The sequence below is a fragment of the Ciconia boyciana genome, chromosome 2, assembly GCF_034638445.1.
Source record: "Ciconia boyciana chromosome 2, ASM3463844v1, whole genome shotgun sequence".
Taxonomy (NCBI): domain Eukaryota; kingdom Metazoa; phylum Chordata; class Aves; order Ciconiiformes; family Ciconiidae; genus Ciconia; species Ciconia boyciana.
The window spans coordinates 15166719-15179465 of record NC_132935.1 but is presented as its reverse complement, the minus strand read 5'-3'; the positions used below and the strand labels follow the sequence as shown (position 1 = coordinate 15179465).

The window sequence follows — 12747 nt, the reverse complement described above, 5'->3', positions numbered from 1 at the left end:
CCTGCTGTTTCTTGTCCACCCACCTATCACCACTGTGAAGAGCCTGGCTTTGTCTTCTTGAAGACCCCCTCATAGGTCCTGGCAGGCTGCTATGAGGTCCACCTGAAGCCACTTCTTCTTCAGGATGAACAAATCGGGTTCCCTTAGCTCCTCCTCACACAGCTCTGGCTCCAACCATCTTGGGGGCCCTCAGCTGAACTTGGCTCCAATTTTTCAATGCGTTTCCTGTCCTGTGACTCAAAAGGACACAGTGTCTAGATGTGGTCTAACAGGTGCTGAGTGGGATAATCCCTTCCCTCACGCTCCTGGCTGCGCTCCCTCTAGCACAGTCAGGACGCTGTTAGCCTTCTTTGCTGCCAGGGCACACTCCTGACGCACAGTGTGCTGTCTGCCAGGACTCCCCAGGGCCTTCTCAGTAAAACCAGTCAGCTCCAGCCTATATCAGTGCAAGGACTTGGCATTCCCAGAAGAAGGAAACTTTTAATTTGTCCTTGCTGAATTCCATAAGGTTCCTGTTGGCCCATTCCTCCAGCCTGCCTAAGTTCCTCTGTATGGCAGCCCTGCCCACCAGCATACCCACTGTTCCCTCCAATTCGGTGTCATCTGCAAACCTGATGAAAGTGGACTTCATCACCTCCTCCGGGTAATTGATAAAGATGTTAAACTGGACAGTCCCAGTATACAGACCCCTGTAGCACTCTATTTGTCCCCCGGGTAGAGTACAACCCGTTAACCACTCTCCTCTGAGCCTAATCATCCAATTGATTTTTACCCATCTGGTTGTCCACCCATCCAGACCATAACATCCTAACTCAGATGCAAGAATGATGTTGGAGACAGTGTCAAAAGCCTTGCTAAAGTTGAGATAAGTGACATCCACTGCTCTCCCCTCATCCACAAATCCAGTCATTTTATCATAGAATGCAATCAGGCTGGTCAGGCATGATCCACCCATGGTAGATACATGCTGATCGTTCCCAATCAGCTTCTCCTCCTTCATACGCCCAGAAATGTACTCCAAGAGGACTCATGCCATTAAGTTCCATGGGGACCAAAGTGATGCTGATCAGCTTATAGTTCCCTAGACTGTCTTTTTGGCCTTTTTGAAGGCTGCAACATTCACGTATTTCCAGTCATTAGGAACCTTCCACGATCTCCATAACCTTTCAAAGGTGATAGAGCGGCCTTGCAGAGACATCAACCAGTTCTCTCAGCACCTTGGATGTGGTCTGTCTGGTCCCATAGAGCTTTCCAGTCAAACACTCTCAAGTAATCCCTGACTTAACCTTCAGCTACTGCTGGTAGTTCTCTTTGAACCCTTGCCCTAAGCACAGAGGAATGGGATAGCTTGTTGGGAAAGAAGGCAAAGAAACCATTGAATACCTCAGCTTTATCTGTGTCTGCTGTCACTATATCACCTCCTCCATTCAGCAATGGTCCCACATTTTCCTTGCACAGTCTTTTTGTACTAAGATACCAGTGGAAGCTCTTCTTGTTACGCTTCCCATGCAAGCCTCAACTGCATTTAAGCTTTGGATTTCCTGAAGCTAACCCTACAAACTCAAGCAATGTTTCTAAATTCTTTCACTGCAGCCTGTCTCTGCTTCCATCTCCTCTATACTGCCTTTTTGCATTGGAGCTCCACCAAGCTCCCTGTTTAGCCACACCAGTCTACTGATACATCTGCTTGTAGATGTACAGTGAACACAAGTCAGCTGCCTAAGATCTTGCTGCTTTATAGCAGGAATACTACAGTGTTCTTCCTCCTCTTGGAGAGCCAGGATTTTATGATCTCCTATATTCTGAAAATTGTCATCTCACTCAGTACAAGCATTAACTCCTGCTCTCCCCAGGTCCAGAATGCACATAAGATACAGATACACATGGTAAATATAATGTTTTTAAAACTAATTTGAATAAAAATGATCACAGAACCAATATATCCCATTACGAATATATTTTCCTCAAACTTTTCAAACAATCTCACATAGGCATTAAGCAGATCCACTTCTTTCACTGCCTTTAATCTTTTCAATCACTTTAAAAAAAAAAAAAAGCACCTAGAGCAATGGAGTGCCACATTCTTGACCACAGGCACAAGAATATACAGGCATCTCTAGTTTCCCATACAGTCTTAAATAGTACCTTGTAGTTGTAGTTCAACTGGCTGAAATGGTTATTAAGAGATGTAATTTGACACTGTGTATGATGATAAAAATGGTAAATGTGTCACAGAGAGAGGGATTCATTTATGGTTATTTGGAAAGCATTGCTCTAGATTGTCTTGCTTGAATATGTTTGCACAGGTACAAAAGCCATGAATTTCCATTTCTTTTTTTCCTCTCTCTTTTCTGTTGAAGTCATACGTAACCCACTCAACATGTGTAAGAAAGAATGGGAAAGATCAAAGCAATAGCTTAATCTGGGTTGATTGTGTGGTAAGGGAGAACAGCAAATGGTAGAAGAATTCTCTGCCTACCTGCTGCGTGCAACGTGCCCAACTGCAGCCCCAGGGCTCCATCCGCTCCAGGCCTGGAAAGGTTTCTCTATGCGGATGTTTCAACACAGGGAGGAAAAGTTTCACTTGATTTTCATTAGGTGGGTGAGACCAGGAACTTGCATCGCCCTGCTTTGCAGACAGTAGTAGCAGCCTACCGAACCATAGTCGCTAACTACACAAAAATCTCCGTGGCTGGGAAGTATGTGTGATCATGTGAATTTCTGAGTTCTGAATCCCTAAGACCCTCAACATCATCAGTGCTATACCTATGCTTAAATCCCATGGAAGTCCTGTGCCTAATCAAGTGCAGATCTACAGATGTTGGGGCAGTAAAGGGGCTGTAGCTCCTCGTTGCTATGATGCAGTGCAGCATGACCTTCTCGTAAGATGCAATTTCATTATGTATCTTCCCTTTCCATTCAGATAAGAGCTGCATTTATCTTCGCTTATGTGTTTTACAAAGCAGGCATAACTTTTAAAAAGTAGCCAGATGCCAATTATTACTTTGGTCTTATTGTTTCAGACATAGTTCAATCCTTAAGAGTACAACAAATATAAGTAATGTCTTTTTGGAAACAGATTTCAGTCATGAACCCCCTGTTCATTTTTTCCCCTTACTAGATGTTTCAAGCCTTTCCTATCTTATTAACCTCTCAGCAGTGAATTGTCTAGCAAGAGATCCTAATTTTCCCAACTTCATACAATAGAAGTCTTTCTGTCAGTTGCTCCACAACATTCCCTGAGCACGTGGGGCACTCTACCATGTGGAGGGCGGAAGGAGCAACAATGATGATCAGTCAGTCAGTAGAAGATTAAGTAAAACTGTGCAGAAAAATGTGAATACAGAGTTGGCGGATGCTTAGCATGTGAACTGAGGAATTTATTTCCCACTGTGAGCCAGCTTCTAGGTCTTGCAAATGCTTTAAAGCTTGACAGAGGAAATCTAAAAGGTTGGCAGTAGATCCAAAAAGAAATCTCAGTTCAATAGCTCAGGAACCCCAGAGCTTTCTGTAAGTTCACATATGCAAGAGAGAGAGTTTTCTCAAGACCTGAAGAAGTAGAAATACATTTTCTGCAAAACTAAGGAAAATGACAAGCCTTTCCTTCTGAAAGGCACACTTTTTCCATTCCTCCTTTCTCAGATATGAACATTTTCCAATGTAGGCACATACCAGTGGACCCATTTAAAGTTTAAGCAAGGAATGTATATGACTGCACTGCACTGTTTTCTCCTTGGACAGGACGCATTTTCTCCTTGTGTGACACATGGTAGTGACTGTGCATGCCATGCCACTAAAAGACTCTCATAAAAGAGAAAATAAGAGCATAATAATAATAATAATAATAGCAGAAGAACTCTACATCAAAACTATCCAAGTAGCCATGACAGTCTGGGAAGCAGAGGAGGGAGGTTATGGAATAAAGATAGGTATCCTTGCTTATCCTCCTCAGTTGTTCTAATTACGTATAACTCATTAACTTCTGAGGATTCAGGCCGTGGTTCCTCCCAACACACAAGGATCTGATTCGTATCTTAGAGATGTCACACTGCATATTCTATCATCAGTCCCTATATTCATCCCCTTTTGGTCGTTGCAGACAGGTAATTTTCTCTATGCATAGAGAAGGGTATTAGCCTCACCAGTGGAGGTGTGGCTTACTAGAAAAGCTGGAAATGAGGGCCAGCTGCTTGTATTGGTCATCAAAAAAACAGAAAGTAGAAGAGAGATTTGGAAAAGGTTGAAGAGAGCCCCTCAGAAGCCCAACCCTGCATTGGTCCATCTGGAAGACCAATTCTGGGGGAAGAAACCAGAGAAAGCTTTGCAGGAACACAACACAATCCTACACTGAGAAAGTTGTTTTCATTTTTTTGCTAATAAGGTTAGCAAAAACCTGAAAATAAAGATTTTCTAGAGAAGAGCCAGACTGGGACATGCAAAGATGTCCCTGGAAGGAAAGAGGTTGCTTACGTTTGAGGTAAAGTGTGCCATGCAGTACTGGGCACCCAAAACGTGGGTAATGTGGATTCCACTGATCCCCTGAACAACTGCTTCTGTGGAGCTGGAAGGACTCTCAGGAGAAGACAATCAGTTTACTGTGGGGAAGGCTGGAGAGAGCTTTGTGTCTGCCATAGGTCCAAGAAGGAAGGAAGGTCTTATATTTGCTTTGTGTTTACCTTACCACAGACCATGTGAAACTGTGACTCAGCTTCAGAGATACCACCCACACTACTGACCGGAATGAAAGGCTGAGAAGCTCAGAAGTCTCTGGAAGGAAGCTAGGGCTGACACAACTTAAAGCTTGGGTGGGTTTGCTCTAGGAACTGATCCTGCTAGGCTTTGACAGAAAGAAAAACACAGACTTGAAGGGCAAAGAAAAAGAGCATAACAACATTTTTCATTCACTATGTCAAACATGCTTGGAACCAAGTACATATGTATATGGCATACACAGTCTCTTCAAGTTACATTGAGTCAGTCCCTTTAATCAACCAGCCCAGACTGTTACTTGACTCATTTTAAGCAGCCTTTATATTTATTTCCAAATCACTGCAGAAAACACTGAACTAGTCTGGTCCAGGGATTTCTCTCACCTAACTTTAGTTATCTGCAAGGTACATGTCCACATCAGGCGCAGCCACCATAAACTTCCTTTGCAGTTGAGAAGCAGACACAAATTATTCTTATGATCTATTTTCAGCTATCTACTTTACTACAAAAAAAATTGGTCCACGAATGTGGCTATTTCTTTCCTATTTGTAGTGGGGGGTCTAGCCAGGTAGCTCAGAGATACACATAGGCACTTGGTCAGCTGAATCCTACCCTCGTTTCTTTCACCGTGCACCAGAAACCCAAAAGGACTTCATGCAAGGTCGATTACTTCTTTCCGAGTATACCTAGATGTAGAAGTGTATGAACACAGCATTAGTCCTGTACAACAAATTACATCTTCAAAGTACCATATAAACACTAACTACACAGTGATTAGATGATCCTATTAGTAAAATAATGCACACAATACTGACCTATTTATTCTGTTGCTATTATGTAAAATTAATGAGCTGTGTTTTTTGACCACTGATTCATCCTTCTTCCAAATACCTGTGGATTAAAATTTAAGCGACTTAAATAGCTCCACAAAATTACTGGTAGGCAGAAAATGGCAAGGCAAGTATTTGAAATGCACTGCTACATACTGTAAACACTCAGAAGGATATGTGAACATAAGGTCCCATCCCGAATCAGATTCCAGAGTAGAAGAATAATTGTGTTTAAAGGTGCAGGGAGGCTGCTGTTTTAAGTTTGTTTGGTTTTATTTTTTAATTACTGCCTTGTAAATAAACTACAAAATTTTCCTGGTAGCTAACTCATCATCCCTTTCCCTCCCCCCATCCAGCATGTCTGAGAACAATGTCCAAGTGAGGAGTTATTTCCTGTAGAGGATGAAAACACTCACTACATAAGAGGAGCACATACAAGAAGTGGAAATATGTCAGGAAAGAAAGCACAAAGTCAGACACTAAAGAATACAATAAACTATTAGCAGCTGTAAGTGAATTAAAATATTCATTATCTGTGTGAGTAAATTCTGTGGTTGCCACATTGAAAATCATAAAGGGAAAGGGAGATAGTTGGACTTTAACTTATTTTTCATAGTCTATACCACATCTTAGCAGAGAGCCTCAGTGTGCGGACAGCACAAACCACTTCACCTTCCTTAATTATTCGTAAGTTGAAGGATGCTAGTAGAACTACAGATTGTTTTCTATCCAGAAATTGCATACATACTGTGCGTAATACTTATTTCTTCATGAAGGTTGCCAGGCTAACAGGAATGCAGTTTAACTGGTTTAGGATTTATGAAAGAAAGGAAAAAAAACTCAAGCCTGTTTGCTTTCCTATGAATCAAAACCTACTTGATCAAATGCTTAAACTTACCAAAACATTGTGAAAGAACCTGAGGCTGGGTTCAGTAGGAATTGAGTAGCTGAGGTAGGCCTGAAGAAATATATTCACAGTAACTCCCTGTTTATAAATACTTGTCAGTTCATTGCATTTGCAGCTGAGATTCCTCCAGCCTCTGCCCCTGAAAGGGAATCCCTTATGCAGGTGGGAGTAACCACAGATTTTCCCAAACTCATGGTCTTTTGAAATAAAGATATTGTTCTCACGTGTTATACTAACTTCTGATGTTGCTTCAGCACTTGGTGAATCAGAAACAGTTACTATTTGGAACTTGACAGCAGTATCAGGGCTGGTTTTCAGAGGATGTAAGCACATCAGCGGGCAGCATTTCTCAATCTGGCATCAGAAAATTGTGCATTAGAAATAAGGTTCGTGTTCTCTAAGGGGCATCCAGCTCCTGCAAACACCCAAGTGCCCTATGGGAGTTTATCATTGCAGAGGACACGCAAGCTCATAATCTAAAGTTCAAGGTTACAGAACATGTATTCGTGCTTACTCTAAGTAACAAAAAATGAGACAAATGCTGATATATTGTGACCCATTCATCTCTATTGAGACACTTGAAGTCTGCCAGGATGTAAACCTGACTCAATAAGATATATTCCAGATACTAATTTCCCTAAAATCACGTATATATAAGAACATTCAAACACCTCTTTATGAACAGTTTGAATTTCATAATGAAATCTATATTCTTTTGGTATAAACAGATCACTGTGATGATCTGATTTTTCCTTTTTGTTAATATGGGCATAGCAGCCCACAGTGTCTAGAGGTGCAGAAGCATGGCTCAGACCATGTGAAGGCTTCTAGAAGCTGCATCAACATTTCTTATCTAAAAGAAAAATCATAATAATGGTTTTCCATCTATCATCTTAAAAGAGAAACAAAGTCCATGTACTGTACCTTCCATAATGAAGCCAGAACATGGCAGTTTATCTGGCTCATAAGTTTTGTGTTTATTTTTAAACTGATCTGTTAGTACTGAAAATTAATTAATTTCAGCACAAGCCTAATCAATCAAAGAGAAAAAAGGAACAGTTTTGCCTTGGTCTGACCCACTCTGCACCCTCACTTTTACTAGCTCTGATGCAAAGGAGGCAGAGGGAAACCACAGCTGGGGGAACAGGATCACTTCATTTGGCAGCGGCTCAGTTATACTGGCTTATGTGCAGCCTGAACTACCACGAGAAAGTTTTTAAACACCAGAGGTATAGGATTCTCAGAGGCCGGGGTCAAAGACAGTTTTGAGATGAAGCACAGTCAGTAAAAGGATTACAGGTCCGCCCGTGATTCAGTTGTTGAAGAGCTCCCTCTCAGCCTTATAACTGGGAAGTAGCAACAGATGCCAGTAGAATAAGACCCTGCTACTTTAAGCAAACTGAAACTAACTACAAATGTAGAGGTTACTTATGATTCACTTAATGATGCCCATACTTACATTCAAATAGCTCTTTACCATCCTACTAATAGTCATCAGATAAAGCCTAATTATGTGTATACATTCTAACACAGATAAATCCTTTTTATTTGCAATGGAATAAACTCAGAGTGCTTTGAAATCTATAGGCTCACTCCTTTTGCAGCAGCGTTTTTATGCTACTTCAGAGAGCTTTTTTATACAAGCATATTTTAATATGTCTCCCTGCTTCTCCTTCCTGAATTCATTCATCACAAAATGAAGCCACCGTTGTCTTTTGCTTAATTATCCTTTGCCTTCTATTGGATTTTTAGCCAGGAATTCACTCAATAAAACAAACAGTCCCCAAAAAGCAAATAAACTGCAACTAAGGAAAAAAAAGTTTCTCCCTGTCAGCACTGATAATTCATCAAAACACTAGATACATACTCCTGACCAGCGAGAGATAAGATCGGAGGCCAACACATTATGATTAAAGATTAGCACGTCAAGCCCTGACTGATGATAAAGTGAGAAGAGCCCCATACTACCAGCAGCTCTAATGGCACAGCACTGTGCTGCATCCTGTGTTGGCAGCACTTAGATAGCATGTCCTCCTGCCCATGCTGCTGAATTCGGGTTCCTCTGCAACCAGCTGGACCGTTCCTCTTTTACACCATGGAGCAGAAGGGGGACAGGGCAGAAAAACCAGTAAGTATTGCTGCTGTACTGTCCATCCACTGGTTTCCCTGGGCAACTGTGTCTTAAACAACCAGTGCCACTTACTCATCCCTCATCCACAAGAATGTTATGCTCCAGTCTGTACTTCCAAGACTTTCACATTCCCTTCTGGGGTCAATCATGAAGCCCATTTTCCCTGCTGTCTCACCTATGCCAAGAGCAGCACATTGACTTCCTGCAACATTTTCCCACTTGGTAACTTTGCTCTGCTCTATCATGTCCCTCCCTACCCACCCAGCCTCCCATACCACGTTCAGGATCCTCCTCTCTGCTATGACGAGATTTTGCGTCTAAGAGGGATTTCTCAGTGTAAATGAAAGGAGAATTGGCCTTTTGACTGCACGTTATACTATACTGCTAGAGAACTGCAGTGCCACCAAGTCAAACAAATTAAGCGTTGGCAACCTTAGGAACATGGAAACAATGTTATCGGAACAGGTCAGGGACTTCATTCTGGTTTCAGCAATACCAGCCTAATCGGCCAAGGAGGGTCTCTGGCTCAATGCCAGCCCCTTGGCTGCCTGGTGCCTGTGTGAAAGGACCCTCAAACTCCCTTAACCAGCCAGCTAAGGATTCCCTGCTTTAAAAGGCATCCTGGGACCATGGAGAGCCAAAGTAGCCAGGTCAACGCCTTTCCTCTCACAGCTCTGGGCACAGAAGACACTTCTGCAGGAAGAGGCCACATCCAGAGTACCACCGCAGCCTTACGCGCCAGCCAGAAATCACTCCTTAGAGCAGCTCTGAGACTGCTTTAAGCTACTCTGGGGACTGATTTGGTAACCAGCCATCCCTGGGACTGGTGGACCAAACAGGTGACACTTTTATCTTCATCTCCTCTTTCCAGCAGGCATCTCAAGCTCAGTTTAACTGGATCAAGCGAGTGATTTCAATAGTTTTTCCCTTAGTTTGATGAAGCAAAAAGGGGTAGCAGGCAATCAAAAGCCTGGCCTTGCCTGTTAAAATAAAAACTGTCATGCTGCCTCCCAAGAAACCTCAACAATGTGGTGGTATTTGCACACTAATTCATAATATGCACTGGTCCAACCATGACACTGAAGTTCTGTTACCACTGAGTACATACACTATACAAATGACGCTAAATGGTTTCCTTTCATTCACCTTATGCAAAACAGTTTTATGCCTATTTATTTTCACTGGCTAAAGGAGAATGACTCCTGAATTTGCACCAGTATGAGATCAGAATCCCACATGCAATTTCCAGGAGCATGTTAGATTAATTCATCTGTAAACAAAACAGCCTGCGTTTTATACGATCAACTTCGGGCTTTCTATTTTTGATATGTAACTAACTATAGGATTAAGAGAGTCTGTGTTCTTTCTTAAGAAAGAGCAGCTCTGCAAATCTAAAAGAAACACAGAGGGCTTTTGGGGGCAACTTTTCTAGATCAAGAAAGTAACTGGAAGAAAGAAGCAGATCCTGATACTATCAGAAAAACCCTGCTCAGCTCCGCTCTGGCTTAGGGAGATCTGTTTGTGCAGATCTGCCTGTGGGTAAATAGAGCTACAGAGCCACATAGGTAAAGAATAAGGTTACTGTCATTTATTGTTTTTAAACTTTCCACCACTTTGGCCATTTTGGCAGACCACCCTTGTGCACACTGCAACACGAGGCATGAGATTAGCAGAGTTACATCTGCTTCCAGAGGGGCTTCTGATCACGCACTCAGATAAGGTGTTAAGGACCGTGAATCGTTATACTGACATTACTTTCACCTATTACTCTAGCATCCTTAAAAGTTATTCAGCTCTTCCAGAATTGTTATGCCGTACATCACAAAAGGTAGTCTGAATCTTGCTACGTAGGACTCCTGTATAAGTAATTTTCATATCCAGCACAATGCATGTCTATATTTTTTCAAAATACTAATTTCTCTCTTCAAATCTCTAGAGCTTATATATGATGGTTAATCGCTGGCTACAGATTTTAATAATTAAATGCATTTTTCTAATGATTGGTCACTTGGGGGAAGGGGAGAATTACAACATTCATAACTAGGTATTTTAATTTCAATATATATTAAAGATATGCATACATTACATCACTATACTTGGAATTTAAATAAGCAATAATTTTAATCACCTAAAAATGATAGCAACTGTTTTTGCAGTTCTGTGACAATGCCAACTTTATGTTAGGCTGCCATAAGCATAAGAACACAAAGGGGAAAAAGTTTGAACTTTATGCAACAGTTATTTAAGAGAAGTTTTTAGTCCTTTTGGTTGTATAGACAGACCTTCCTATGTACAGTGAATCAATATACTTCTGTCTACTTGTTGACTCTGGTGGACTTGAAGCAGCATCATTAGTTTACCCTGTAACATGCCAAGATGCAGTTATTTACATAAAAATGCCATTAAAAAGCAGTCCAACACAAACATGCTCTTTTGCCATGGAAACTTAAAAATGCAATCCTGATACTAATCTCTTAAAGAATCCAGATTTTTAAAGACTCAAACAGTGTATGAATCAGTATATGAAGAATCCCACATGGCATTGAAAATAATTTAAACAGCTACTTTCATGTAAATGATTTAGGAAAAAGTATTGCCATAAATTTTCTTTAAGGTTATTTGTGTATATGTACATCTAACAGTGAAGCTTAGACTTTACTGTGAAAACCTCCTAAAATTCAAGAAAATCAGTGTTAAAAGGAATGTACAGGTTAAAATGAATGGTATTTACAAGGAAGAAAAAATGACAGCACATGGTATGTAATCATCAGTAAAATCCACTACTGCTGGAGTTCACAGAGATTAATTGTGTGGCTGGATAATAAAACTGGAAATGTTTATGACCAAGTGTTATTTGTAATTCCTCTGTGTAAGATAAGGATAATCACATTTCTTGTTCCGAATCATAAACTGATCAACCCAGTTTTCCACCCACTCAGATTTCTCCCTCTGCAGGGCAGTCTCAACAGCTTTAGTGCCAGACTGTGAAGTTAATTTGACATATGGTCTCCAGAATGCAACCCCAAGAACGAACTGCCTACACCCAATTACTTAGGCACATGTCTGAATCCCATTCCTTTCCAAAACACACCGAAGTCAGGACCTGTAGGCATGCACTTCCAGAGCCTGGAGCCCTTCCCTGAACATAAATGGATGGAACACAAGGTTCACTTTTAAAATAGGTCTAGAGGAAGAATAAGAGGTATCCATCTTCTTATCTGATAGCCGATGGGGTAAAGCACTCAGAAAAGAGGGGAGGCTAGGCTCAGTGCCTTCCTTAGCCTAATGGGGATTCAATCCCACATCTCCCACTTCTTCAGAGTACAAGAGGCATCCAGCTACAAGGGGCGTAAGGATGAGGAGAGAGCACAAGAAAGAATACAAACTGTTGCTTCTTCCTCCTTTAGCAGCCATTATTTCAAAGCTAAGCAGCTATTACTGCATTTTAGAAGTGTTCCAAACCTATTTTTGTACTCGGTATGCTGGAAGTACAGATGAGTTGTGTTTAGAGGAGCTGACTGCTCCCCACCTAGAGCTTAGATTGGGGTGGGGAAGATGGGCATCTCAGGCTGAGGCATTTCTTGTCATCACAAAAGCACAACTGAGAAACACCACGCATCTAAAAATAAAGGAATACAGAGTTAACGCCCTAGCTGGTAAAACCTCCGGACGCATAGACTTGCATGAAACCTTCTTAAAATCTTATCTTTAAAATTGCAGCTGTATAGGTTGAGGATAAACATCCAGAAACACTGCATGGGATAACACTGGCTGAAACAGTGCTTAGTCATCCCAGCGACAGGACACCCCATCCTAAGCCACACAGGGAGAAATAACAAAACTGCCAGATGATGCCACATCCTTCATTGGGGAAGATATTTATACTAAGAAGCATGAGAACATGCATTATAAGTGGTCTGACAAACATTACCTTTCTAGACCCTCACCTACCCAAAACTTTTACATCAAACAAACATTTTCTATTACTTTTAAGTAGTTGCGCACTACAGTCAGACTGAATAAAAGTAGGTAGACATTAAATGTTTTTAGTATTTTGAATGGGCAACCTAGTTGGCGTCTTAAAAAAAAAAACACCGTGCAACCTCGTAATTTTGAAGCCTGAAATATCTGTAACCAGAAGGTAAATAACAACCTTTTGTAAACTGGCA

At 41.4% G+C, this 12747-nt stretch overlaps 1 protein-coding gene across 1 annotated transcript in view; it reads right to left on the bottom strand.

Moving 5' to 3' along the window:
• LOC140647412 (uncharacterized) overlaps positions 1 to 12747 on the bottom strand; it is a 56282-nt gene that overhangs the window by 42939 nt on the left and 596 nt on the right. The window lies entirely within an intron of this gene.